This window comes from Rattus norvegicus, chromosome 1 (assembly GCF_021556685.1).
Source record: "Rattus norvegicus strain SHRSP/BbbUtx chromosome 1, alternate assembly SHRSP_T2T, whole genome shotgun sequence".
NCBI classification, from domain to species: domain Eukaryota; kingdom Metazoa; phylum Chordata; class Mammalia; order Rodentia; family Muridae; genus Rattus; species Rattus norvegicus.
Window position 1 is genome coordinate 240199247 of NC_141534.1, and position 27848 is coordinate 240227094.

Sequence of the window (27848 nt, forward strand, 5' to 3'; positions counted from 1 at the left end):
GGGCTTCAGCCAGGACCACTACCTGCAATCCCCAGCTGAGTCACCTCAGTACATGTTCTGAAGGGGGTTACAAGCAACCATATTTTCCCAGGAGGCTTTGTTATTTTCCAAGAACTACAACTCCCAGCATTCCAGGGAGTTGTGAGATCCTTAGGCTTACAGGTTAACTTCAGGATTTACATAGTGGGTGGACCTTCATCTGCATAGGATTATGAAAATAGGAAGAGACCGGCTTTCCCGTCATCCAGTTAACCCTATGTAGTTGGCTAGGTGGATAAAAGGTTAGGCTTCTGGAGAGAGGGTCCAGGGGTTAAGAGAACTTGTGGCTCCTCCAGACGATCTGAGTTCTATTCCTAGCACCCACATTTGGGCTGCTTACAACTGCTTGTAACCTCAGATCCAGAGGACCCGACATCTTGTCCTGGCCTCCTCTTGCACCAAGCATAAACACAGCACACAAACATACGTACAAGCAAAGCATCCATACACATTAAAAAAAAAAAAGAAGAAACAGACAAAAAGCATGACTATGTCTTTATACAGCAACCTAGTCTACATCTGTGGAAAGGTGACTTGGAACGAGATGTATCTTTCCTTGTTAAATATTTCTAATGGCCTAGTTTAATCCTCCCCACACACTCACTTTACTTCTTCCACCTCCTCATTATCACCTCGGTGAAAAGCCAGATAATGATGTAAAACCTCTTTTCCTCTGTCATCTCAAGCCTCGGTTCCTTTTTCTACGTCAGTAATTGATAAGCAAAAACCCAGAAGTACCAAGAATAAAGTCTCAATTTCTTCAATTAAAAAAACAAAACAAAACCGTATTCAGAGCCAGGAGTGGTGGCGTGGAGTACACCTTCAATCCCAACACAGGGGAGGCAGAGGCAGGTAGAGCTCTGAATTCAAGCCCAGCCTGGTCTACAGAGTGAGTTTCAGGATAGCCAGGGCTACACAGAGAAACCTGGAGTGAGCGGAGATTTAAACCCTAACACTGACTTTAATCCCTGGCAGCCATGTGTTAGGAGAGAACCAACTCCCACAAGATATCCTCTGATCTCTATTTGTGGGCTGTGGTGTGTACTTCCTCACACAACAAACAAACGAGCAAGACAAAACCTTATTCACAATAAAAGCCTGTCTTTAGGACAACTGAACTGTGACTACCTGCTCTTGGGGCCTTGAAAACAGGATGCTAGTGAAGGCAGCCAGAGCCCACTGTCTTCATTTCCCTGAGGCCCTGAGGCACCCAGAGCAAGGCACAGAGGTGCACAGGCAGGCAGAGAGGACAGAAAGGACTGCTTAACACGTCTGAGGGGTTTTTCAGATGACAAAATGCTTTTGGAACCAGATAGATGTGCCAGGCTTGAAGAATATGGAAACGTTCCAAATGGTCACTTTTAATATGATTAATTGGGTGCGAGCCAGGAGGTAGGTTTCACCTTCAAAAAGAAAAAAAAAAGGGAAATCTAGGTCTTGATATGATGTTTGTTTCATTAGGAGACAGTTTCTGGAGTCCAGCCATCTCAGGGACAAGTTCCATCACGCTGACTGGGCCAAACTGCGTCCACGTTCCCAGACCCCGGAACCAACGCCGGTCCTGCTTCTTCGGGTGTTTCATGCTTGTCTGTTTACCCGTAAAGGACGTAAAGAGGGAAGGTGCCGTTATCTAAACCAAGGGACGCAAATAGTGAATGTGTTGCCTGCCTTGACTTAATTGTGTGTAGCTTGCCCACGTCTTTGTTCCCTTATCATTTCTAGATTCCGGACCAGAGTCCAGGAGAGGACCTGACTGCAAAAGCTGACTCAAGGACCCTGAAACCCCATGACCCGGATAAGGCCCGGTCACCGATGTTAACCGCCTTGCTTACCTCTTTGTGTCAAAATATGATTGGTCAATGCAACAGCCCACCCCGCTCCCCTTGCTTTGTGCTCCCATCCTATATAAATGTTACACAATCTCCCTTCCAGGACAGGGTTCAGGTCCCGAACTGGCCTCCTCCCTGCTGGAGAAGGAAACAAAGCTTTCATTTTTAAACTTCTATCTCTGAAGTGAGTTTTCTTGGCTTCCACCCCAACCCACAGTTTCAGGGAGTGAAATACTTGCCACTAAGCATGATGACCTGACTGTTGCTATTCTGTCTAAGCTCCACCCCCGACAGCTACCTGGGAACAGCAAGGTATGCTCCGCCTCATAGTCAGTTGCCTGGCAACAGCCAGCTATGCCTGACTATAAAGGGGGCTGCTTGCCCCCTCCTCTCCCTCTTGCTCTCTTTGCTCTTGTTTGCTCCTCCCTGTCCCTTCTCTCCCCATCCCGCCCCCACTTCCCCCCACGTGCCCATGCCCGGCCTCCTTTCCTCTCCTCTCCTCTTCTTCCGGGCTCGAGCAGAGATTTAAACCCTAACACTGACTTTAATCCGTGTGGTAGGAGAGAACCAGCTCCCACAAGATATCCTCTGATCTGAATTTGTGGGCTGTGGTATGTACTTCCTCACACTCCACTAAATGTTAAAAAAAAAAAAAACAAAACCCATAACGATCTAGATACGGAAATATCTAGATATTTTTAATAACTAGATATCTAGATATTAATAATATAGATTATATATAAAATATCTCGATATTAAAAATAAATAACTCAGTGGTAGTATATTTGCCTAGCAGGTACAAAACCCTGGATTCGATCCCCAGAACTACATAAACCTGGCCCTGGTGCACGCCTTATGATCCTAGCATTCAGGAGGAAGAGGGAAGAGGGTAAACAACTTACGGTCAGCCTCGGCTTGCCCATGAGTTCAAGGCCAGGCTGTGCTATAGGACGCCCCTCCCTAAATTAAAACAAGCAGAATGTATGTGCTACACATGACCCCACAGATGGCTGTGGGAAATAGAATTTTAAGATTTCTGAGCTCCAGAGACAGACGCCTCCCCAAGTTCAGGCTCAGTAAAACTACCTCTGCCGTCCACTGATGTTACTAAGCCCCTTGCATTTCGGTAGCTGAAGCCTCTTCTCCAGCAGCTCCAGGAACTGTTGGGAAGTCTGACTTCTGCTTTTTAAGGAAAACAAGCAGCTGGGACACCGATTCTTTTTCTTCCGTTTCACTCTATGAGTATGGGTGTTTTGACTGCAGGTACGTCTGGGCACTGTGTGTATGCCTTCATGCCCGAGGAGGCCAGAAAACAGCACAGGGTACCCTAGGTCAGCTGCCTTGTGGGCCTCAGGAGAGCAGCAGTTCCCTGAGTCAACTTTGCAGCCCCAGAAGTTGATTCTTTAGAGAAAGCAACGGACATGGCTTATTCAGAGCCTGAAGGGCTGTGGTTGTTTTTCTCCTTTTGAGGCAGGCTCTCACTCTCTGTAGCCCCGCTTGGCCTTGAACAATCCATCCTTCTGCCTCAGACTCCTCCTGCATGCTGGGATTACAGGGGAATTGGAACTTGCCTTTAACAGCCTACAGTTTTTAGAACCATTGTCTTCCCAGATGCCAGTAAGTCTTCACTAGGTGTCAGTGTAATCGTTGTGGGCCGAGACACCAAGGTTAGAGAATTAGAAGCAAAAGCCTGATAACTGGGGGTCTGTTTTTATTGTCATCCCGAAGTGCAATCCCATCAGCAAAGAAACTGTGCTTTGTTTAGGAAGCAGAACAAAGCATTGTCAGGTCCAAGGGGCACCCCATTTCCCCCCAGAAGGGTAGACCCACTGACTTGATCCAAAATTGAGTCTAAGCTCAGCTTAAGATAACTCTGGAAGGATTTCTGGAGGTTAGATAGAAGCCAACATTCCTCAGGAATTTGTGGCAGAAGGAATAAATTCATCTACCTATCCCTAGCGTAAAGTCTAGGTGTGTGTGTGTGTGTCTGTCTGTCTGTCTGCCTGTCTGTCGGCTATATATAGCTCGAAAAGTGTCCCAGTGCGTTCCCTGTATGTATAACCAGTTGGGTGAGGGACAAAACCATCTCGAAGCATTTGTTGCTGCTACGAACCCAGACCCAGGCACTGGAACAAATGTCAGACTCCAGATGTCCTAGCGATTAGAAGTGGGGATGCTTTTGACTCGATTGCACATGCCTTTACACAGAAGATGGTGATCTGATCAGTTCGCTTTCTCCCCAGTCTAGAGATAAGAATCCGGTCTATAACCTGACTGTCAGGCTGAGCAATATTTTATTTTTTATCGAGTATATCTTTCAGGGCTTAAAGGTGAGGGCGCCGGAGCCGTGGGCAGGCAGCACGTGAGTGGCGTCGAGTTGGTAACTCTGCTGTGTTTGACTCATGCAGTGAGCTCTCTTTGAAATGAGTTGGGCAACGTTAGCAAAGCGAAACTTTCACATGCACATCTCAGGTTCAGCCCTATGCTGGGAAAATGGGAGATTCAACTCCTGTAAGTCCACATTCTACGGAACAATAACCAGCTATCGCTGATCTAGGTGGTTCTCTGGGTTGTGGTTCACCCCCAGTTCTTGTCTCCACAGCCCACAACCCACCCCATCCACAACCACAGGAGTGTGCCAATGGAGAATCGTATGTGCCTTCTGCCAGAGACAAGGCAAATGGCACCATCTGGATTGGAAGCTGTTTCACAAGTTCCTGAGGAAATCTAGTATTTACTTCACTATCAGAAATCCTACGGTCCAGCTTGAGGTGGACCAAAACTCTCTTTTCTGGACATATGCACTCTACGAGGCCTAACAGGCAGCTATGGAAGCTAAGGTTATTGTCTACCAGGGGCTAACCCTTCAGCCATAGGGTTAAACTAAACCATGGCCAAGAGGCAGCCCCTAGCCAAAGCTACATACCCATTCCAGCATCAAGGAAAACTGCTACAAAGTCGGACACCCCATGTTAAAAACACAGATAGGGGGGTTGGGGATTTAGCTCAGTGGTAGAGCGCTTGCCTAGGAAGCGCAAGGCCCTGGGTTCGGTCCCCAGCTCCGAAAAAAAGAAAAGAAAAGAAAAGAAAAAACACAGGTAGGATAGTCCCAAAGCTTCCTCCTAGAGTCCTCAGCTCAGTCGTCCACTTAGATTCAGACATGAGTGGGTAGGGAGTCCATGCTTCCTCACATGAGAGACCAAATTTGATCTCTGTGAGAAATCTCGAGAGAGTATTGAGAAGTCTTGGCCTGCCCCTGAAGAGGCTTTTTATTCATTTACAGATGGGTTATTCAACTCCATCTGTCTTTCAGGAAGCCATATAGGTACATAAATACTTGTCCAGTGTCAGCCCAGCTCTTCCAGAGATAACATCAATAATACCACATTCTTTCTGATAGCCTATCACAAATTAGGGCTTCCTTGGTGTCTCAGTTAGGGTCTTATTGCTGTGAACAGACACCATGACCAATGTAAGTTTTATAAAGGACAACAATTTAATTGAGGCTGGCTTACAGGTTCAGAGGTTCAGTCTAGTATCATCAAGGCTCAAGGCAGAAGCATGGCCGCATCCAGGTAGGCATGTTGCGGGAGGAGCTGAGAGTTCTATATCTTCATCCGAAGGAAGCCAGGAACGGACTGTACATCCTCAGGCAGCTAGGAGGAGGATCTCCAAGCCCACCCCCACAGTGACACACTTCTTCCAACAAGGCCACACCTTCTAATAGTGCCACTCCCTGCTCCAAGCATATGCAAAACATCACACTGGGGCATGCCAGCCTTTAGATTTTCTCCAGAGCCCACGAAGTATCCTGATCCCACTGGTGGTTTATATGGACCTCCTGTCAACGGGAACAAGGGCTGTCCTTACCTGTCTTTGTCCCTTTCTTGGCACAGCACAGGGTCTTTGACATTTAGACTTGACCTAGAACCTGGAGCTTGGTACTTCTTGTCAATCGATGTTTGGGGTTCTTTAGCTTTTTGTGGTCCTAAAAATATCTTTAAAATTCATTGTTTATTTTTATACTTTTCATGTCCCTGACCTAACCAGCCCTGAGAATCCAACAATTATCTATGCTCTCCAAAAGGAATTTTATTAGGCTTGGGGTTAAGAGGAAGAAGATAGAAGCAAGCAGGGAAACGTGAGAAGAGTTATTTCGGTAATGTCTGTCTTCTCTCTCACGGGACGAACCACTGATCAGTCGATTGGTCAATCTCTTCAGGACTGTGGGCTCCTTTCAGCTTCTCTCAGCCTTCTTCTCTCGAGTGGCTGGCAGTTTCCTGTTATTCCTGCCACGGGCCCTCTTCACAGAGGGAGGGAGCAACTCAGCCTGGCTCTCTTCGATTTCCCCTAACAGCAAACAATGGTGTCTGTCCTGGCCTCTTTAAAAACCGCATTTATTTTTAAAGATTTACCAATTTATTGTGTGCACAGGATGTGTGTGGTTGCATGTGGGCCACAACAAAGGTGTGGAGGCCAAAGGAACCACTCATGGGAGATGATTCTCTCCTCCTGCTTCTGGGAATCAAACCCAGATCATCAAACTTGGCAGCAAGAGCCGTGACCCACCAAGCCATCTCATCTCAATGGACCTGAAGCAATCAGACCACTGCTACCTAAGGGTAGTTCCAGAAGGAGGGAGGGAATGGGTAGAATTCTCTTGCTCAGGCCCTCAAAACCTTTGTTCAGGAAAAACAGAGGAGCCATGTTGTACTCTGAAACTGGCCTGAACAGGTCCAAGCCATGCTTTTTGGTGGTGACGGACATAGAACTCCCATGAAGCTAAAGGTAGGGAAGAAAGACGCTGAGCTTTTTTGATTGTGTTTTGTTTTGTTTTGTTAAGATGAAAACTCATGACATAGCCCAGGCTAGCCTGGAACTCACAAAATAGCCTGGTCTGGCATCAAATTCTCAATCCTTCTGCCTTTGCCCCTATGGCGACATTTACACCTCTACTTTGCCACACTTGTGTGAAGCAAGCAGTAGAGTAGAACAGTCGAAAAGGTAGGAGAGACAAGGGACCAAAATGCAGATAACAGCAGTCTTTATCCACGTCACCATTAAGAACAGGTAGAAGCACAATGAAGTGTGTATGGAGTGGTGGTCTGAAGCTCTCAAGACAGCTTGTAGTCACAGAGACTTGATTCTCCTGTGTAACACTGCAAACTCTACCCACAAGTGAGTAATTACTGTATTTCCCAGGGACCGGATGAGCCCCTGCTCCCATGGGTAGGGATGAGCTTTATTTACTCTGTTATCCTCCAAAGTAATCAGCCACTGTCCTGGGGACTTTGCCATCCCTTTACTTCAAAGTTAATCACTTTGCTTGATAGGATGGCCACCCCCTCTCTGGAAGGAGGGAGGACTTGTGTTGATGGAAACTCCTCTATTTTCTACCTCGGGAGATGTCACATTTCACCTATACTCCCAGGCGGAATAGTTGTTATTCCTGTTTGGCATGGCTGGCGCTGAAGGTTGATTGTGCAGGGAACTCCAGACGGTCAAGGGCAGAGTTGGGAGGGTGCATTTCCCATGAAGCAGGGCCCGCCTGCCAGTGCTTCCCTCCAGAGTCCGGAACCCACTCACTGCAGAGTAAGCCCCCCTTTTGGCAGCTCTCAACCACCAAGAAGCCCAGAAGCCCAAGGGACGGACAACGGGGATGTTGGAAGGTGGCCTCCGTTCTCACACCCAAGAAGCACTATTGTGATTTCTCTTAGACTTGTGTGCACATGAGGCACTGGGACCCAACCGAGGGCTTTACGGATGCTAGGTGAGAACTCTTCCAGAGCTCCACCAACCTGCCTTTTCTGTTCTTAGAACCACACAACCTTGCTCTCTAATGGTCTATATTGACTTGAATACCAATTTTACAGCACTGCTTGACACTGCTTGAAAATTAGGATTTTGCAAATGCTGAGCTGCCCTAAAGTGAGAGCGCTGAGCTTGGTGAGGCTTGGGTGCGAACATGCACAGGCCCCAGGTTGATTGATTCCATTTTAACTAATGCTCACCCAATTGTGGACCTCAGGCATTCGCTGTCCCAACCTCCCATCTTGCTGTAGGTCTACTAGGATTACAGGAGTGTGTTGCATACAGTGTCCGGCTTTTATGTGAGTTCTGGGGATTTGAACTCGAGCCCTCACTGGCACAAAGCAAGCATGAGCTCTCTCCCCACCCCATGGCTTCAGGAAACCCACCCCCCTCTGAGACTGGCTGTCCCGGAACTCACTCTGTAGATCAGGCCAGACTCAAACTCAGAGATCTGCCTGTCTCTGTACCCTGAGTGCTGGGATCAAAAGCATGCGCCACCACCACACGGCTGGCCTCGGGAACATTTTAATAACTTTTAATTAGCGCCAACTCCATCACATTCTCCTTAAGTCTTAATCTCTATAAGCCTTCTTGGAACAGCCTCTTAGTGTTGACCTCTCCACTGTCTACTTCCGTCCTGGAACATTCTTCTTCTTGTATAGGACAAAACTATATTTTATCATATATTAAACCAAAAGCATTTTATGTTTTTAACCAAAAATGTGTTTCTGCTCTAAAAATCCCCAGTGTTTTGGTTTTCTCTTACAACCAAAAAAAAAAAAAAAAAAAACCAAACAAATAAAAACCCCTAACCACGGGCACATCTGACCGCTTTAGGAGCCAGCTCTAGCTGGGAGAGGCTGTTAGGTCATACTGCTCTTACTTAAATGGTTAGCTTTCGTTTGCTGAGAGAATCTGGGTCGTTTGCTCTAGAACGCGTACCCAAGCTTTTACAGAAGAGATAAACAAAACTGAAAGTCTCAGGTCAAGTTAACTTCCAGTTCTTGCAGTTGCTATTATGACAGATGTATTCTGGAGAGGAATAAATGGGGATTAGTGGGGAGTTTGCCATCTTGTCGAGAAAGAGAAAGAGTACAAGATGCTCATGGAGAACATATCCTTCCATTTGAGCCTCATCAAACCACCAGTGAATGGTGGGACCACCCCTGCCCCTTCGATCAGGAGTCTGGAAGTCAAGTGTAATGTGACTTGCCCAACTCCAGAATTTCTTTGGCTGACTGAAACCAAGTTTCACATCCGCCCTCATCCTTTTGTTTTGCTAGTACACAGTAAAGGTACGATTGCTTCTCTTAGATAGATCCTATGAATTTCCTCTGGAGAGATATTCAGGAAACCCAAAAAGAAAAGCCACATGTCCTGGTCATGATGTGCTGGCAGCAGGTGACCACAGGGGAATGTTGCATGTAGTTTTAAAATGTTACCGCCTTTGCTGTCACCAGCCCCGCCAGAGACCCTTGAACCCATGGATAAAAGACACACACTCTGTTCCTTTACAACTTGCTTTCTTGGCACAATTACTGGGCACAGACATCTTTCGCCTGGAAAAGTGTGCTCTTAGTAATTTATTATCTCCGTCTCTCTGCTTGCCCTAAACTTAGTGGCTAGTCCCACCTAGCCCCTGCCAAACACCTTTGGCCGCCTGCCTGTTTTAGTGGCCACAGGCCCTAGTTCCTCCCACCCTCACACCACCCTCACCCGCACCCCTGCCACAGACTTCACGTGATTGTTACATTCTTCTTCCTCTAAAGCAAGGTGGAAAACTCTTCTTCTGGTGTCCCTCTCCTGCCTCCTGTACCTGAAAGCCCCACCCCTACCTTCTGCCCACTTTCTGACAAATGAAGAACCAATAGGGAACAGGACGTTAGCATCAGAACCTCCCCTGTAGCGGGAGGAATCTTTAAGCTCCTCTCAGGATCCAGGTAGTGGTGCTTTATACCAAGTAAGTGTACCTCAAAGACAAAAGGACTCACCATCTGAGGCCTAGCAATAGCTTTTTAATCCAGTATTTACGAATGTAATCCACCACAATGACCTTATCACATGGCAATAGGGACACCCAGGAACTATTACATGAGCATAAGTCACCAGTGTCCCCTTTAGATGAGCCAGGCAGTGGTGGTGCACACCTTTAATCCAGCACTTGGGAAGCAGAAGGCAGGCAGATTTCTGTGAGTTTGAGGCCAGACTGGTCTACACAGTGAGCTTCAGGATAGCCAAGGCTGCACAGAAAAACCTTGTTTTGACAAAACAAAACAAAACAAAACAAAACAAAACAAAACAAAGAACAAAAAAAAAAGGGACAAGAAAAGAAGAGAGAAAGAAAACAACACGTGACTTACGGTAGAGTTAGTGTGGATATTGAAGGACACAGAAATATAACTGGAGCAGAAGCAAGGAGCCTAAGGCATAATCTTTAAAATAAGAAAGCAAGGGAGAACAGCAGGCAAGCATAGAAGTGCACCCAACGAGGGAGACTCTGAGTTTCCTGACAGGAGCAGGAAATCACGTGATCTCAATACAAGGAACAGAAATCCATGCTTTGCCACAGTGAAGACAAAGGAAACCCAATTGAAACTAGGAAGAAAAAGCAGATATCACCGGGATCTTCTCCCAGGTCTGTCGGAAGTAACTTTAGCTCCCTGGGCCTTCCCTCGCTGTGAAAAGAATTCAGATGAGGCACACAGTGTAGTATTGACAAGACATGTGAGTGATTGTGGAATAAATGGTGGGGTGGGCAGCTTCTAAAGAGACCATCAGGTAGCACATTCTAGGCCAGCATGACACTATACTAAAGACCTTTCCTGGGTGGGGGTGGGGGGTGTCTTTGTCCTGTGCAAGTCTTTGGCAGGCCTGCTCCAGTTGACTCTTATCTGAGAGGGGACTGGGGTATCTCTGTTATTTATCAGAAGGCCTCCAGCTCTATAGCAATCTTATAAAAGATTTAAGCTCCAAGAGATAATGGCAGATAGCTAGCTGCCAGGCTTTGAGCTCCTTCTGGGTGTGAGTTCATGATTGCATGTGTGTCCTCTTATGCACCAGCCTTCAGGTTTATACCTGGGAATTATGAGGGAGGGGCCCATCGCCAAAACCTTTGCCTGCTGATTTCTAACTAGGTACCTAGGACCTGGATGTGGAGATTATCCTGGATTCCCCAGGGTAGGGCACATGAGAGTTCTTATAAGAGAAGCAGGAGGCAGGAGAGTGAGGAATAGAAGCAGAGGGTAGGTCCCTTGAAGCCACAGGCCACACAACTAACCTCCCGGAGCTGAAAAATGAGGAAACAAATTCTCCTCTCCCCAGCATGACCTGAGCCCCGGCGGTCACTGTAGGGCCGTGCACACACCTTTGTGGTCTCTAGGCATTGAGTTTATGGCCATGCGATGGTTTGTATATGCTTGGCCCAGGGAGTGGCACTATTTAGAGGTGTGACCTTGTTGGAGTAGGTGTATCACTGTGGGCATAAGCTTTAAGACCCTACACCTAGCTGCCTGGAAGTGAGTATTCTGCTAGCAGCCTCCAGATGAAGATGTAGAACTCTCAGTTCCTCCTGCACCATGCCTGTCTGGATGCTGCCACGCTTCTGCCTTGATGACAATGGACTGAACCTCTGAACCTCTGAACCTGTAAGCCAACCCCAATTAAATGCTGTCTTTGTGAGAGTTGCCTTGGACATGGTGTCTGCTCACAGCAGTAAAACCCTGAGACAGAAGTTGGTATCAGGGACTGGGGTATTGCCATGATAGGCCTGACCATGCTTTTGGTTGGAAGAATGTGGATTTGGGGGCTTTGGATTTGGAAGGTGATAGAATGCTGTAAGTGGGGCTTAATGGGCCATCCTGGTAGGAATATGGAAACCTTTGTTGTTGTCAGTGATCAGGACTGTGTAGACCTAGCCCAAGAGGTTTTAAAGGAGATGAATTTTAGTATGTGGTCTAGAGACTGTTTTTGTGGTATTTTGGTGAAGAATGTGACTTTTTTTGCCCTTGTCTGCAGAGTCTACCTAAGGCTAAGGTTAAAAGATTTACGCTAATTGCATTGACAAAGGAAGTCTCACAAAAGCTCGGCAGAGACTTTGTTCTCTGGTTAAGTCTCATGAAGAGCATTTTGAACAAGCATAGCATGCTTAGGAAGGAAATATATAAAATATATGGTTCAGGTATTAAAGGGGCACCAGGAAGTGAAACAGAGCTGAATCCTGTGTTCATGGATATTAAATAGAATTAAAGGAAGGTGGGATCTCACCCAAGCTAAATTTAGATCCAGGTATGGTGGTACACACCTTTATTCTCAGGAGATAAATTCAAACAGAGCTGTAAGTTCAAGGTCAGCCTGGGACAAAGCAGGCCTTAGGTGAAGAAAAGCTTAAATCCAGGCATGGTGGAACAAGCCTTTGATCCCAGCATTATAGAAGACAGAGCCATGAAGATCTCTGAGTTCAAGGTCAATCTACAGAGCAAGTTCCAGGAAAGCCAAGCTTAGGCAGAGAGGGAGTCAGAAAACAGAAAGCTAGTAATAGAATAAGGGTGGGGGTGATGTTCCAGCCCCAGCAAGCGGCAGAACATGGCAGCTTTGGCCATGTGGCTCTGGTTTTAGAGTGATAAATAGAAGGAGACTACCGGGACAATTGATGCTGGTTAGCTGGAGCTAAGACATTAGCAGTGATTAAGAAGAGACCAGCATCACTGAGGGGAAATCTGGGAAATGTTTTCTGAGAGCACAAAGAGACTGAGTTCCAGAGATAACCAAGGTTGTACCTCATGCTGCAGATATACTTGGTGATGTGTAAGAGTCACCCAGGTGATACTGGTTTGAAGGCATGAAGGGGTCATGAAGAACAGCTTAGGCTTGGCACTGTGAGAGGCCAGGAAAGGCCATTGGTGAAGGTGCAGCCTCAGTTGTAGTTGACGGCCCAGAACTGAAATGGTCATACAAAGGAATTGAGTCTTGGCATCATGAAGAGAGCCTATGAAAGGATATGGGTGAAGCCTAGTTGCAACGGAAAACCCCAGTGTATTGGAGATGCCAGTACCATGGGATGATCACCAAGGACAGCAGCAGCAGTGGAGTGGATTAACCAGAGCCTAGAGGGCTACAGAGGGCAGAGCTGGAGAAGTGACGCCAGCCCTGTGGAGGAGGCCAGAAGTTCATGTGTGGATCCCAGACATTGGAACAAGAAGCTGTAACATCGAAGATGCCCTGGAGACCCCAAGATGTTAGAGATGTCAGAGTCGTGGGATATCTGCTCGGAAAGCTGCTAACAGGGAGTGGAAAAGAAGAGAAAGAAGTTTGTTGCAGTCAACAAAGATGAAAAGGAGTTGTAGATCTAAAGACTTTGTCATCAGACATGGAGATGCAGAGTTTGGAGTTTGTCCAGCTGGTTTCCTGTCTTGCTTTGGGGATCACAATAAAATGATTGGATGAATCACAGAAGAGACTTAGAACTTTGGACTTTTAACATTGTTGAGATTGCTCTAGACTATGGGGACTCTGGAAGTTGGACTAAACGTATTTTACATTATGCTATGTTTAGGTGTGGCCCCCATAGACTCAAATGTTTAAACAAGTCTATGGGGGCCAGGAAGTAGAATGTGATGGTTTGTATATGCTTGGCCCAGGGAGAGAGGCCTTAATAGGTTTTAGAGTTATCAGAGGAAACTCAAGCACAGGTCTAAGGAGCAGTAAAAGGAAAGGCTTGTCGATGGAATTTGTCAGCTGTTCATTTGTTGCTGTTTGTTTTCCAGATTTCCATATGGATACCGGACATGTAAATTGTTTGGTTTTGGGGCTGGGGATTTAGCTCAGTGGTAGAGCGCTTACTTAGGAAGCACAAGGCTCTGGGTTCGGTCCCCAGCTCCGAAAAAAAGAACCAAAAAAAAAAAAAAAAAAGAGAAGAACTTTAAAAAAAAAAATTGTTTGGTTTTTATGTTCAGTCTAAACTCCTAACCACTGAGCTAAACGACCTCTTTCTGCCACACACACCCAAAAATGCCCCTTAGTGTTTGGAAGTTGTTGACTGCTGAATTTGGTTTGTAATCAGACACCCCAAGCCTGTGTGAGAGAGAACGGACATTAGAGATAACCATCTGGCCCACATTTTACAGGCTAGAAGCAGGGTCTGGTGAGAGGACTGACTTGGCCAAGGAAAACATTGAGTTCCAGGCCAGCAATAAAGTCAAGCCCCAGCCTAGCCCTTGACCCGGCTGCCCTCTATGTCCACTTCACTTATCTTGGTATGGTCTGTGTGCACTAACCACAGACATTTTATATAAACAAGGTCACGGCTTGGTTGCTAGTTGAAAAGTGATATTTCCAACTAGTGGTGATGCATGCCAGTAATTCCAGCCCTAGGTGGATAGAAGCAGGAGAGTTAGAAGTTCAAGGTCATTCTCAGTCAGGAGTATAAGACCAGCATGGGCTAAATCAGACTTCGTCTTTGAATAAAAAAAAAAAAAAAACAACAAAAAAAAACATCTCCATTACCAAGGTTTCAATAAACTGTCTAATGATCTTGGTTAATAAAATCCATGCTTCAGGATGGAGGAGGGGCATACAAGCTCCCACCCCTGGCTGAAGAACTATTGTCAGTTGAGGGCTGAAAGGAGACAGGGAGTTAGTTTTCTGTAGAGTTGTGTCCCTCTGTTTCTCTGCACAACTTAGAAACATCAGCACTGCAGAGGGATTTCTGACACTTCCTGCAACTGGGGACAGGTTAGCCCAAGTCTCCCTGTTCTGGGTTTGGTGTTTCCTCTTCACCAGTCTGTGGGTGGACTTGATGATCCATACCTCAGGGGCCCAAACCCTAACTTTCCACAAACCCAGTGTCCACAAGCAAGGGCCTAGACAAAGGCTTGGATCACCCTGACTTTGAGCTGGGTGCTTTGTTTCTGGACCGACATACTCAATGGCGAGCATTTCTAATTATGACGGCACTTTGGATAACCTGAGAAACTTTACAGCCTCCAGACTACCTAGGCGCCACTCAGGTGGACAGAATGTAGACCATGAGGACTGGGCTCCGTCTAGTCTTATGCACAGTGGGAATAGGAAAGTTCTGATAGCTGAGTGCCTTGGAGAATTATACTTGACCTTGCATCGGGCACCTGAGGAGGCTATCAGTCTGCACTCTCCTTCTCAAGTATCCTGGGCCCAGAGATTCTCTATGACAAACGACAGCTCCAGGGCCCCTTCGTGCAGTGGATTCGCACACACAGTGATCCACTGATTTTACAGAGGAGAGATCTGGACAGCGCTTTGTCCTGACTCCCGGACCCTTCCAGGCTGGAGCACTGTGGTTTGCTGTGTTCACTGGTGAAATGGTTTAGAGCTCCACACTTCAGTAAACCCACAGGTCAGCTGCTGGAGCTCACACATGTGCATTTCCAGCACAGAGATCAATGTGCACATGGTTAGGCACACATGTGGATTGAAAATTACTCATATTTGGGGAAGCAAGCTAAAAAGGGGTTCGTTGGTGGCCACTAAATATTGACCATTTACTGACGTGTGAAACCCATGTCCCTTCACGGATAACCCAAAATTCTGGGTTACTTCACTCTGCCTGGCTGAGACAATGACGTGTGTGATCTTAGAACATGGGAGAATATTTGACTCCATTTTGCTATTGGGTATTAGAATGCAGGTGGGTTTATACAGGATTCAACTAGACTATATTTAAACTAATACTTGTTAGCATAAGAACTTCCATAAGAATCCAAGGTGCTGAAGGTCCGAAAACTGACCTATTTTTTTTTTTATAATATGTGTGGCTCTCAAGTAAGCCTGTTGTAACACGACAGGATTATCATCTATCTATCTATCTATCTATCTATCTATCTATCTATCTATGATTTTTTTGAGTCAGGCTTTCTCTGTGCAAATGCAGGCTTGGCTGTTCTGGACTGGACTTGAACTCACAGAGATCCATCTGCCCCTGCCTCCCCAGAGCTGGGATTAAAGTCGTGCACCACCACTGCCCGGCTTACTTTAAAAAAATTTTTTTTTAAATTGTTTTAGTATGTTTTTTTAAAGATTTATTTATTACATATAAGTACACTGTAGCTGTCTTCAGACACACCAGAAGAGGGCATCAGATCTTATTATGGATGGTTGTGAGCCACCATGTGGTTGCTGGGATTTGAACTCAGGACCTCTGGAAGAGCAGTTGGTGCTCTTAACCACTGAGCCATCTCTCCAGCCCTATTTTTAAAATTTTAATATGATATTTTAATTTACTCACTGAGAATTTCACGTATGCATACAGTATATTTCAACTATACCACACATCCTCCCTTCCGACTGCTCCCACATCCCCTCTCACGGGTTCCTCCCTATTTCATGTCTCATTCTAATTAATAAAAACTGTACTCCCACTGAATCCAACTAGTATTGCCCATGTGTACAGAACTGGGGGCCGTCCATGTAAGGACGCACAGAAGTGTCCATCTGAGTGGCACCTACACGATCATAATGTTGTGGTGCTTCTCAGGTTACCTAAGGTGTAGTCATAATTGGAGAGGCTCTTCATTGTGAGTATCGTCTCAGAAAACTCTTGAGGTCAGGGTGATCTCAAACCCTTCATCTATGACCATCTTGTGGACTCAGGGGAGGAAAGTTAGGGTTTGGGACCCGACAATCCCAGAGCTGCTGATCATCAAGTCCATCTACACAGGGGTGAGGAGGAAACACCAAACCCAGAGCAGGGTGACCTGGGCTAACCTGTCCCCTCTTGCAGGTCCCTTGGGACATGTGTCAGCTGTCTCTCTGTGGTGCTGGTGTTAAGCAAAACCTCTGGGATGTTTCTAATTTGTGCACAGAATGAATCTTATAATTGGTTTGTTCCTTCCATGTTCCTTCTGCTCTGAAGCTCAAGGCCAAGTCCCAGGCTTGGCCTTAGCAATTATACAACACTTTATGAACTGTCTTGATCATTTTCCCACTAAAGACTCATGTTCCTCCTCCCATTGTTCGGTTTATCTTTTTTTTTTTAACCTTGTATTATGTGTGCCTTATTAATCCATCTCAAACCCACATGTATGTGTTGATACATAAACATATATATATATATATTGGTGTTGGTATATATATAGGTGTTGGTATATATACACATATATGTATATATCTTGAGTCAGAGAATAAAAAAAGAAAAGAGCGGGTAACGGTGGCAGTAATCCGGCTCTGGAGAGACTGTTGCAGGAGAATTGTTTAGTTCAAGGACAGGCTGGGAGTGAGACCTAATCCTCTACAGAGTGAGACCCTGTCTCAAACAAACACAACTTAGAAAAGGTGAGGATGAGGGGCAGAAGGGTGAGAAGGAAAGACTGAGGGAAACCACATGTCCGTGAGCAGTCTGTAAAAGTAGGAGGGTCTCTGCCTCCACTCCTTGCTTCACATGTATTTTAAAGAAACCCCTTTATAGCCAAAGCCTGTCAGTTGACTGTGAGTCACAATTACTAGAATGCAGGAGGCGCTGAGTCAGTCCCCACCATCGCATAAAACTTCGTTTAGTGGAAGCAGAAAGATCACAAATTCAACTCGGTTCTGGCTTACACAGTAAGTTTGAGGCCAGGCCTATCTCAGTAATACAAAGTTTCTTCAAAAAGCCAGACTGCCTTTAACAGAGCCAAGTTTCTCACTATGGAAGAAAGACCTCCCCTAGTTTGTTGATAAGCTACTTTAGGTGACTTGTTAAGTAATATTGCCTTAGGTATAACTTTAGATCAAAATCTCCCCTTTTCTTTTAAAGTAAATTTTGGTGTGGATCTATGTGAAGGAAAAGGTTCACGTGTGTGTGTGTGTGTGTGTGTGAGTGAGAGTGTTTATATGTGTGTGTGTGAGAGAGTGTGTTTATACATGTGTACGTGTGTGTGTGTGTGAGAGTGTTTATATGTGTGTGTGTGAGAGAGAGAGTGTGTGTTTATACATGTGTACGTGTGTGTGTGTGTGTGTGTGTGTGTGTGTGTGTGTGTGAGAGAGAGAGAGAGAGAGAGAGAGAGAGAGAGAGAGAGAGAGAGAGAGTGTCAGACAACAGGTCTAAGTTAATTCTGTCCAAATTCCCATAGGTTCCAGGAATGGAATTAAGGTTTACTGGGGAAAGCACCTTCACCTGTTTGGTAATCTCACCAGTCGGTTTACCTTTTTTTTTTTTAACCTTGTATTATGTGTGCCTTATTAATCCATCTCAAACCCACATTTTAAAGTCACAAAGCTAAGAAAGGCTTTGTAAAAGCAACAGACACCCTGAGGTGGAGGTTTGTAATGCAGACAGAAATTCCTCCTTCTTTCAGAGTATAGGGAAAGATAAAATCTTGTCCCCATCCTGTTGGTTTAGTGGCCGAGTTTCCCAAAGTTAAATTGACAATAATTAGATGAAAAGGTGTCTGCTTTATCAGTATAATACTTTTATTCACGCAGGGCTTCACAGAGACGTGAAAGTTAGTATAAACATTTCAACAAAAGGAGAAGGATTGCAGAGAAGAAACTACACAAAGGAAAAGGTGTTTGGGCCTCCAGAGGTGGTCCAGTGTAGACAGGGAATATGTGTGGGCAGGAAAGGAAGGGTTACTTTACATTGTTCATGCAAATTGATCGTAAGGCCACTCCTTCAGTCCTGGGGCTTGGATCTTTATCATGGCACGAGAGACAGAGGAACATTTATATCCTACTTTAGGAGAGGGGAGCAGGCAGAGTGCTCCCAGGGAAGGCAGGGGGGAGGGAGAAGGGGGGAGAGAAGGGGAGAGATCCTAGGGAAGGCAGAGGATGCTCCCAGTGGCTGCTTTCTTCTCAAGTGCTTCCGTCTCAAAATCATCAGTGGGCCAAAGTAGCGTGTCTTAGAGTGGTATGTGGTCTGTTGCCCTTCATGTTGTTCTCCTCCTGTGTCTGAACTCAGAGAGACCTGACAATTCAGTGCCAAGCCGTGCTTTCTTATAGGCACTACTATGCTCTGCGGACAGAGCAGCAGCCACACTCAGTCAGGGCAAAGGATCCGGCACTCAACCTCTGATGTGTCCCTAACTGTGGCTCAGCCTAGAGAAACAAAGGCCAGGTAGGGATAAAGGAGGCCGTGGAAGGGTCCGGAGCAACTGCTGGGGGCCTCACCCTCTCCTGCATGCCCAATCGTACAGGAAATGGTCCTCAGTTTTTAGGGTAGGTAAGAATCACCTGGAAGGTTTATGTGAACAGATCTCAGGGCTTTGTTCAGAGACAGCAGAGGTAGGGCACCCAGCTGCTTGCATTTCTAGTGAGCCCCCAAGGATTCTGCTGTGGGTCAGAGCACTGTCTCAGGGCTAGGACTGTCCTTCTGCCGGCTAGCTGGGAGGGGAGCTTCTGTGTCACTGAGAGAGGAGGTAATGTGTCACTGGAGACCGGTGGGAAGAAATGGCCTATGCTTATGTCTGTTACATATACACTAGAAAGAAAAGGGCTCACCTCCCCACACCCTGCCAGCATTAGCTGGGATTCCAGGATGGTGCCCTTAGAAGGGATCTCTGAAAGGCGCTGTTTACAAAGGTGTGGGCAGAGATGATAGTGAAGCCACGGAGTCCAACGACCATGGGAATCAATCTATCCTCACCCTCTGCATACAGAGACAAGGACCGAGGATGGGAACGGGGCAGTGTGGGGGTGGGGAGGTGTAGACAAAACACTACCTAGCATAGGCAAGGCCTCCTCGGGCTTGCATTGAAGCAGGACATGACAGCTAGATAGGGGATAGACAGGCGGGCAGACAGATAGACAAACAGATGAAGGCAGTAGCTGTGCTTCCAAGAAGCTGTGCTAGTAAGAGGGGGCCTAGGCTAAGCAAGCATGTGTCAGCTCAGGTGTGCCCAACCTTTTGACATCGTGACATGATGCTGTCATCTCTGACACTAAGGAACTATGAAACTGAATTATTTTTTAAAAGTCACACAGGGGCAGGCTGCATGGCTAGGAAGAGAAGGCCATGCCCAGTCTGACAACCTTGGTTTGATCTACAAACCCCTATGTGTTGGAAGGAGAGAAATGACTCCTGCAAGTCCCCCTCTGATCCCCATGTGCACCTGTTGGCCTCTGGGCTCATTCTTTTAGAAAGGTGGAGGCCCCTCTCATCCCCCCCTACCCTCCATACAGGCTACACGGTGCTAGGAAACACATACGCACCGTCCCTTTAGAAATAAATGCTCTTTAAAATTGCAAAACCACGTCCCCAGCTCTGAAAAAAATAGAAAAAGAAAAAAAAATTGCAAAACCACTCACAGTGTTTTGAGTACGTTCTTCAATGTGTATGGGCTTGTCTCTACAGATGTCCTGGGACATGTGTACCCAATAGAAGACTGGCTGGGCTGACAGTTAATTCTTACTCAAAGAAGTTGCAAAGTCATTGCCAGAACCCAGTTACCCAATACTGGGCCATTGTTCCTGGGTAAATGCGGGGTGAGGTGCCATGGGCCTTGGATCCCAACATGAAAACCGAGTGAGCTTAGGTCAGTGAGGATGTCCTCGAAGCAGAAGATTATGAAGTGAAGGACTCTGAGCCAGTGCCTGGAGCCCAGTCTAGGGCAAGCAGGGATGGTGAGGGACCAAGCCAATGAATAAGGGTATTTATATTTCTGTGACTGAGAAGTGTCTCAGAGACGGGGACAGGGTGAACACTATAGGCCTTCACAGAAGGGTCAGGTCACATGGAGCTAGCACTCACAAGAACTCTCAGGACTTGCAGAGAACTAGTCAGGATAATCTAGAACTGTTGGCCTCTGGGATCCTTGTCTAAGAAAGGCGGAGGCCCCTCTCATCCCTCCCTACCCTCGGTACAGGCTACACGGTGCTGGGAAACCTTCCGAATGCTCTTTCTGCGAGCCCTCATCTGCCGTGTGCCACGGAAGCCCACTTGTTCCTCTGCGGCACGCATCGGAGGTGTAAGGAAAGGCGCCTCCGCCGAGGGGCTCCATTTACTTTGTGCAAAATGGCCATTGTTCCTCTCCTGATGGTCCTGAGATTAAACAAAAAAGAGTTTAATCAACACATGTTCTCTCCAGCCCATCACAAAGTGAGGGTGTTCAGTGGAAGCTGGAAGGGCAGATAGGCGAAGCATGAGAAACTCGCCATGAGGCTGCAGGGGGTGGGGGATGGGGAGGTCAAGTTGCTGGGTTCCGTACATCTTTCCTATCTGCCTAGCTCTTTCCCGGTCCTTCTTATAAATATGAACTTATTTCATATCCCAATAACCTTGATGGGTGAGTGTTGATTGTCCTGTTTTGTGAGACTATGAGACCTACAGAAGCCGAGTGCAAAAATCCATGTTGTCGGGCTGTTGTGCAAGAGGCACCTTACCTAGCACCTGTGTCTCCAGGCCATGTCTTCTGTCGCTCTGCTGTCTCTTCTCTTTTCTTCCCTTCGTAAGAAAAAAAAAGCCTCTTTAAAAAATGTTATCGCATTCACTTTTTATTTGTTTAATTTAATTTGGGGTAGGGTGGGGCAGACAGGGTATTTCATAGCCACGGGCATTCTCCCACTGAGCTCTGGGGATTGAACTCAGTCCCCAGACTTACCCGGCAAGCACCTTTACCTGTGGAGCCGCCTCACTGGCTCTGGGAAAGTCCTTTGGAGACACAATTCTGGTCGGAGGCAGAGGCAAGTGTACAATAGTGAGGCCAGCATGGTCCACAAGCAAGAGTCCGCTTCACAAAACCAAACCAACCAAATAAACAAAACCCCCAAAGCCAGCCCAGATCTACTCTATCCTAAAATATGCCCTAATGAAACTCTCTTGCCAGCAAAGGTGACAGGCTCCCTCTCGCTGCCCTCCAGGGACTTCCTTGTTCTGTTTAATCCCCAAACACTTCCTCATTCTTCTTTGCCTCAGAGCAGCTGGATGGGATGGACCTGTGAAATGACAGGCTCTGGGTGGGAGGAATTTGATGACACCCGAAAACTATGCAACCTCCCCTTAAAACAAAGTAAGAAAGACTTTCTCCAGTCCCAGCCTCTTTATCCCCGCCTGGAAGGTAGCGAATGATTGTCATCTTTTACTGAGAGGATTCTAGAGCTAAGGTCAGGCTCTGAGGCAAAGGCTGGCGATCAGGTGATCAGCCAGCAACACCTCCCATGAATCAGGAAGGATAGACCGTGCGTTTAGTGTCTCAACTTACGCTAACTTTCCAAAGCCTTGTTATTTCTTAAGAACTCCGTTAATTTTCTTGTGAGCATGGCCTGGCTCAGGGTCGATGCTCCACACAGAGAGGTACTCGAATTTGTTGAGAAGGAACTATCTGCCAGGCACTGGAGCAGGGTACACAGCCACATTCACTGCCATTCAGGTTGTCTCTCAACAAGTATTGGGAGCCAAGTAAACTTAAGCATGACCTCAGGAATCTGTTGGGAAAACTTACCTCCTTTGTACACTGGTCTCAATGCCAGAATTTTAAAGATCCTAGCAAAGATTTCTTAGATGCCAAAATAAACTCAGAGAAGTTTCTAAAGAGGAACTTATAGACGGGGTAAATATGTTAGTATTTGGGGCATGCATTTTTCTCACTGAACACAATGAACCTGGTTCCATTAATGTTTAAAATTCTATTCATGTAATGTGTGTGTGTGTGTGTGTGTGTGTGTGTGTGTGTGTGTGTGTGTGTGGTGTGTGTGTGTGTGGTGTGTGTGTGGTGTGTGTGGTGTGTGTGTGTGTGAGAGAGAGAGTGTGTGTGGTGTGTGTGTGTGTGGTGTGTGTGTGTGTGTGGTGTGTGTGTGTGTGGTGTGTGTGTGTGTGTGGTGTGTGTGTGGTGTGTGGTGTGTGTGTGTGAGTGTGGTGTGTGTGTGGTGTGTGTGTGTGAGTGTAGTGTGGTGTGTGTGTGTGTGAGAGAGAGAGTGTGTGTGTGTGGTGTGTGTGTGTGGTGTGTGTTGGGGGGAGTGCTGGAAGGTACACGGACCACCATGCACATGCTGAGGTCAGAGAACAGTTTGAGGTAATGGCTTCTCTCCTTCTATCCTGTGGGTCCTAAGGATCAAACTCAGGTCATCAGATTTGGTGGCCAGTGGCTTTAACCAAGAAGTCATTTGGCCAGGCCTGTTCTATTCACTTTTATCTCCAGCACTCATCTGGCTCTACATTAACTCAAAATGATAAGTGAGGGACTAAGTAAAGCTGAGCCCCCTTTGCTAATAAGGCAACCAGGAACATGCCACAGATTGTCCCTCTAGTGGCCATGAAAGTCACAACCTCACCTCCCACCCTGAACCACCCTTTTTCTTTTTCTTTAACTTAAGAGCTTCACACTCATTTAGCTTTTAAATTCTGTGTGTGCACCTTCCAGGCTTTCACAACAATTTTCTGCTCCTCAATGAGGAAGCACGCTCTATCCCATAATGGTCTGGTAGGCCCTTGATGACTGCTTCTCTGTTTTAGACAATTGCATAAGGACTAGGTTTTATAGCAGGAGGATGGAAGTCTGCGGACTGGGGCGCTTTCCCAACCTTCTTGGTATAAGGGTGAACAGTCCACAGCGGGCACTGAGACAGCTTGAGGCGGCACCCTAGGAAAACCTGCAGCCCTGTGTCAAACCCTGCCCGTGCTCAAACCCTGCCCGTGCTCAAACCCTGCCCGTGCTGAATGCTCCACATACTGCCTCAGAAGGAAAAAAAAGAAAAGCTATTTCTTTTGTTTAATCGACAGTCAACACTTAATGATGTCAGATTACAGTAATGCCTCAGTAGGCATCTTAAACATGAACAGGTTTTACACCTTTGGTCCACATTGGGTTTGTTTTGTTTTGTTTTCCGAGATAGAAAGTCCCACTATGTAGCCCTCCCCAACTAGTCTAGAACTCACTGTGGAGACCTGACTGGACTCAAACTCACAAAGATCCTCCCGCCTCCCCTGAGTCTATGCCACCTTATCTGGCTGGTCCACAATTTAAAAAGAAAAAAAAAACCTTTCTTCTTTGGTTTTGTTTTTTTCCAGATGGTTTCTCTGTGTGCCTCTGGCTGTCCTGGGACTCACTCTGTAGATGAGACTGGCCTCGAGCTCAGAAGAGATCTGCGTGCCTTGGCCTCCCAAGTGCTGGGAGTAAAGACTTGAGTCACCATTGCCCAGCAAAACAAAAACAACAACAAAAAGACCACACTCGGCAACTGCTTTTGTGTGTGTGTGTGTGTGTGTGTGTGTGTAGGTTCATAAAAAGGCCGTTTCTAATACCTAGGAGCAAACAGCCACATGCATGCTGTCAAAGACAAGGGGTTCTTCACGTTTTAACTATCCCTGGACACTGCCTCTGTCCAGGGAGGAGCCGAGGGCAATGGCTTCAAGGTAGGTAGACCAAGTGAGAGGATTGGAGAACCACTGTGCCTGAAACAGTGACCACAACAGGTCAGCGCTGCTTGGTATGAGCAATAGGAAGAAGAAGATCTCAGAAGAAACAGGGCAAAGCTGAAGGGCTCTGAATTACTTCTGGTGGTCCCCCAAACATGTACATGTGCACATGGACTTGAGTGCGCGCGCAGCCCTCCCCCATCCCTGTGCGTGCAAAACCACGAGTGCGCAAATACGAGCAAGTGTGCACAACAAGGGCGTGCACACAGCTTCCCTCAGCTGCCTGGACCCTTCAGATGAACTCTTGATGGTAGAACAGGCTGTGTAGCTCAGGGACTAGTCAGACACACATTCCAGAAGGTTGACTGTTCAATTCCTATCTCAAGCTCATTTCCTTGGAGCCCTGGGAATGAATCTCACTAAACAGCAGCTCTGCACATGGTCGTTCCTGCCTTCCTGCACCTTCGGCTGGGGAAACATCTGCTCCCAGCCAATTAGCTGTGTAGTTCATAACTTGCTTTCTCCTGCCTCAAAGAAGCCACCGGAAGGGCTAGCTGCCTCACTCCTCCCTCCGAGGCTCTGCCTCATCACTTCATATCCTCACCCTGTTTTAGGTTAGGGAGTCTTTGGAATTATGAGGAGGGTTGGTTGCTATGGTTTGAATGAGCCCTTCACTCCTATGGAAGCCCCAGCATGATGGTCCACACCTGTACTCGAATGCTACTCAGGATGCTGAGGTAGGAAGATGGCTGAAAATAGGAGATGAGAGCCAAACAGACAGGGAGACCCAACCAAGAACAAACAAACTGCATGCTGAAATGCAGGCACAGCGTTGTCAAGAGGGAACTTTTAGGAGATAATTAGTCTGGGGGGCATTTGTTCGATTCACAAATGTGAGTTTGTTACCAGAGGGAGTTTGTAATAGTGACACAGAGGCAGAGAGGGAGGAAAAGAGACAGACAGACAGACAAGACAGAGACAGAGGCTCTTGGAAAAGAAATACTGGCTATGAAAAAGATCAGTAAGGATGATCCCAGTGACATAGGAAAATTTGGGGTGTCTGTGACAGACCCTTTTTTGGCTTTTGATGACTAAGCCTAGGAGTTAGGGTGCTGGTCACTCATAGTCACAACGAACTAATGGCTTCTTCCATGGTCTCACCCCACAAACTCGAAGCATGAAATTCATGGACCTCAGGTGCTGAGTTTTAGAAAGACGCTGATAATAGATTCCTAGGTGGGCTCTTAAGAGAAAGTGAGAAGGAGAAGCCCCTGTACCACAGGAGCAGGTCCCTAGCAATGGGGTGCCACTAAAGGCCACTGTTGTGGATTAGTAAGGCTTTACTGATGAGGTACAGAGGGAATATGAACAAGGGTAGTTCCCGATTACAAGGTTATAAGTGTCGGGCCTCTTTATGCTCGCCCTAGCTCTGAGTAATGACACGGAAACTTACAGTTATTTAGAATAGCTTTAGGCCTTTGGTTATTCCAGTTCCCAACTAGCTCTTACAACTTCTACTTACTCTGTCTGCCATGTGGCTTGTTTCCTCTCGGTCTCCAGTACTGGGGCCCGCTTCTTCCTCAGGCTGGTGAGTCCTACCGGCATCGGCCACCACAACAGGCTTTGTATTAAAACCAGTGGGAAGGGGAGAGAGGAAGTGTTTACAAAATGTGTGCAGGTTCCACTCAACGATTGGAATAACAATACCAAAGTCTGGCCTGTAGTCAGATTTCTGCTGGAACAGAAATAAGCATTTGCATAATACAGAGATAATCTTTGCACAGCGTGCAAAAAGAATATCCCTATACAAGGTGTCCAGGCACTTCTCATTTACATCCTTACAGATGGCTTCCAGGAAAAAGAGTGCTCATTTAGGAAGAAGAGTGAGAAACCAGACCCCCAACCCCTTCCTGCCACCCTCGGCCTCTGGGCAGAGTAGACGCTTTCAGTATCTCTGGCCTCACCAATCGAGTTGTCTAAGGGAACAATGACGTTTCCAGTGTTTATTCAAGGTGGGGGTGGGTCTTTCCCTTTTGGAGTCTTCTACCCTACACTGCTTAGCCAGTGTCTACCTCCTGTTCTCACAGCCTGATGTCATTGTTCCCCTTCGCTGTGCTGGATTTGGGTGAGATTTTAAAGAGTAGCATCTAAGGACACAGTATGGCTGCCTCTTGCTTTGTTTTGTTTTTTTTTTTTGGCAGAGTCCCAGTCTGTAGGAAGTCTCACGGATCGAATGGATCAAAGAAGATAAAACTGTCTGGACTGAACGACGAAGAAGAAGAATCCGATACAGACAATAAATATCTAAAAAAAACGCCAGTGAACATCCCAAGGGTTCCTTAGGGGTGCGGAGCTTTCCTGGAGGAAACGCATCTCTAGGGTTGTGCTGTGAGAGTGTGTAGTCCCCTCTCTACCTGCAGATCATTCTCTGGATGTGTTTGTGCAGTTGAAATGGGAGCTCTTGGCTTCCATTCCAGTGGCCACACACCCCCAGTTTTTGCATGCCTCCCACCCCGAGGAATCCTTATCTGTTTGGTACAGTAAGCCAAAATAAACTCTCCCATATGCTGTGTTTGGTCATGTTTTTTTTGTCACAATCAAAAGTAACTAACACGGAGGATAATGTAAGTACTCCACCTCCGGCTGAGCACCCCATGGTTGCTTGGTTCTCCACATCTGACCAAGCACAAGCCTACACTGACCCTCCTCCACTGCCCAAGGACTCTTTTCTACAATCAAGAATGGGAGCTTCGCTAATCTATGGCGTGGAGATAATTGCAAAGGCAACTTAATAAAAGAATAACCGTGGGTTTCTAGGAGATCCTCAGACATGGGTTCTTGGCCACATTTACAGAACCAGGTCTGTGTTTCTTCCTGTGGAGTTAGATTTCAAACCAACAAGAAAGCAATTGCTTAACCCCATAGCATGCCACTATGGTATCCATGGGTATATCTCAGCAGGCCAATTACCACTGAAGCTGGCAGGGTCACATGTAGGTAAATCTGTTGATGACTTTCTCTCTCCAGCAGTCTGCATAGCACGGTCTGGTACTATGGAAGCTAGCCAATAAGGAGGCAGTCTCTCTCTCTCTCTCTCTCTCTCTCTCTCTCTCTCTCTCTCTCTCTCTCACACACACACACACACACACACACACACAGACACACACACATACACACAGACAGACAGACAGACAGACAAGATAAAGTAGTAGATTCCAGATGGCTTTCTCAAATATTCTATTAATTATCCTTCCCTACCTCTTTCTTACTCCCCCACCCCCTCCCTATTTGTCTTAGGTTTTTACTGCTGTGAGCAGACACCATGACCCAGGCAACTTTTACAAGGACAACGTTTAATTGGGGCTGACTTACAGGTTCAGAGGCTCAGTCCAGTATCATCAAGGTGGGAGCATGGCAGTGTCCAAGCAGATGTGGGGCTGGAGGAGCTAAGAGTTCTACATCTTGTTCTAACGGCTGCTAGAAGCCTGGCTTCCAGGCAGCAAGGATGAGAGGGGCTTAAAGCCCACGCCTACAGTGACACACTTCCTCCAACAAGGCCACACCTCCAGATAGTGCCCCTCCCTGGGCCAAGCATATACAAACCACCACACTACTTAAACCTCATCCCCATTATTCTGTCCCCTTCATACTGCCTGTTCAACTATTCCCCACCCCACCCCCAAGCTCTAATTGCTTTAACTGGTTCCTGGTTCCTGGTTTGAACAGGTTTCCAAATTAAACACACAACATTAAAGTCTGTGCCACATTCACACTAAGATCCACATATGAGAGAAGACAAGCAGTGGGGTCTTGTTTTTGTTGTTTATTTTTTTAAACTTCTTTTAAAATTTATCATTTTTATCACAGGGGGT

General features: G+C 46.6%; 3 long non-coding RNA genes across 9 annotated transcripts; 2 read left to right on the forward strand and 1 right to left on the reverse strand.

Annotated features, from left to right (window-relative positions):
- Positions 1-2273: 2273 nt before the first annotated feature.
- LOC120100017 (uncharacterized) lies at positions 2274-6290 on the forward strand. 2 transcript variants are annotated; one of them, XR_015653188.1, is made up of 3 exons: positions 2274-2479; positions 4471-4708; positions 5919-6290. It is a non-coding gene; the product is annotated as an uncharacterized LOC120100017 (long non-coding RNA). The 2 variants fall into 2 exon arrangements; XR_015653189.1 differs by having other exon boundaries at positions 6091-6276.
- Positions 6291-10903: 4613 nt separating this feature from the next.
- Positions 10904-26549, forward strand: LOC147997094 (uncharacterized). Its single transcript, XR_015653201.1, has 3 exons — positions 10904-11323; positions 23629-23973; positions 26178-26549. It is a non-coding gene; the product is annotated as an uncharacterized LOC147997094 (long non-coding RNA).
- LOC120100018 (uncharacterized) lies at positions 17627-27677 on the reverse strand. Of its 6 annotated transcripts, none has more exons than XR_015653190.1 (5): positions 27349-27646; positions 25499-25597; positions 21241-21289; positions 21006-21066; positions 17627-20664 (listed from the first exon to the last, which is right to left on the reverse strand). It is a non-coding gene; the product is annotated as an uncharacterized LOC120100018 (long non-coding RNA). The 6 variants fall into 6 exon arrangements; XR_015653196.1 differs by having other exon boundaries at positions 21224-21289; XR_015653195.1 differs by lacking the exon at positions 21241-21289 and having other exon boundaries at positions 27349-27677.
- Between the last annotated feature and the right edge of the window lie 171 nt (positions 27678-27848).